A 1,817-nucleotide genomic window follows, 5' to 3' on the forward strand; every position below is an offset into this window, starting at 1 on the left:
CTCTAACTTGGCAGGGTTATGTTGCTCATATCGTGCGTATGGTGTCTTGCATTGCTATGTCATTTGATTAGTTTAGACATGCTTTATGTGAATGCCACATGTTCAGTGTCTAATTACCATATATGTGAATGCATTGCCATCTTGTTGCAATACATTATATATGTGAATTATGCAATGCTATCTTGTTGCAAAGGCATTATATATGTGAATTATGCAATGCCATGCTGTTTAGCCAATCATCATGTATGTGAATTATATCATGCTATCATTTTTTTGTATTACGCATTCCATTTGTTGACGACGTTTGTATATACAACTAATCTTCCTTTGCATCCGCCATTTGAAGCGGTGATGGAAGTATCTAGAGTGAAAACAAGATATTCAGAGGAGACAATGCTACCTATTGAAGCAGACATCTTGCTGGTTATAGAGAGCTCCTCAGAGGAGGATTCAGAGAATGATGACCAGTCCTATTTCCCCCCTGAGGTTTATGCTCAAACTTGACAGGGTTATATTACCCATGTCATGCATGTTGTCTTGCATTGCTTAGTTTTTACATCATATATAGATTGCCATCTGCTTACTTGCCTACTATATCAATCATATATTTGAATTTTATCATGCCATCATGGTTACATACTACATACACATCATGTATCTGAATTATGGCATGGAAACCCATTTAATAAAGACATTATATAGTTATATCATCTCATCCTGTCTAGAGTTTACAGTCATCATATTTTGAATTATGGCGTTCTATCGATGAATGTATGTGAATTATGGCATGCCAACCTATTTAATAAACACATTATATAGTTATATCATGTCATCCTGTTTACATAGTCATCATATTTTGAACTATGTCTTTCCACCTTTTTTAGTTAGCCATCATAATGTGAAATTGTGTCATGCTATCCTGTTTAGTTAGCCATCATACACTGTCTGTACTTTCAATTATTTTTCTTGTTTATCAGGCATTTGAATTGGAGAGGGTGATGGCAGTATCGAAGGGAGTAACAACACAGTCTTCAGAAAAGATGCTACCAGTTGATGCAGATAGAACCACGATTGTACTTGCCCAAGGACCATATCCACCACACATAACCCAGACTCTCGCAGATTGTACCCCTACCCAGTTGGACAGAGAACCAACTACACCCCTTCTAACCCCAACCCCGGCAGATAGTAACCCAGTTCCATTTGACACAACACCATCTCCACCACAAAGCACCCGGACACGAGCAGTTATTAAGGGAACTGCAGTGCCCAAAGCACGAGGACCACCACTCCGAATCTCAACTCGATGCTTAAAGGAGAAGAAGATTTGTTCTCAGGTCAGGTTCTGTAGCTATGGTTCATACTCCCTTGCTCTTGCATTACTGTATTTAGTCATACCAACTATCACTACTAGGGAAAACCTTATACACAGAATCTTACCAGTAGCGCGTGTTAAAATGAGGCGCTACTGCTAATTAGCAGTAGCGCGTCTGCCAAAACCGCGCTACTGTTACCCCCTTAGCAGTAGCGCGACAGGAATTGAATGCGCTACTACTATATTTGCCACACCGTTCCCGACGTGCTAGGTATAGTAGTAGCGCCCTTCTAGAAACGGCGCTACTACTACCGATTTTAGTAGCAGCGCGTTTTCCCCTCCCACGCTACTATTAAATCTATTCTCACCTAACCCCCCGCGCGGCCTGATTCCCTCCTCTTCCTCCCCCAAGTCACCACTCTCTCTTCTCCCCCTCGTCGCCTCCGCCTCGCCGCCGTCTCCCCTGACCCCGCCTCGCGACCGTCTCCCCCAAGCCCGCCTC

Source organism: Triticum aestivum, chromosome 4A (assembly GCF_018294505.1).
Source record: "Triticum aestivum cultivar Chinese Spring chromosome 4A, IWGSC CS RefSeq v2.1, whole genome shotgun sequence".
Taxonomy (NCBI): Eukaryota; Viridiplantae; Streptophyta; class Magnoliopsida; order Poales; family Poaceae; genus Triticum; species Triticum aestivum.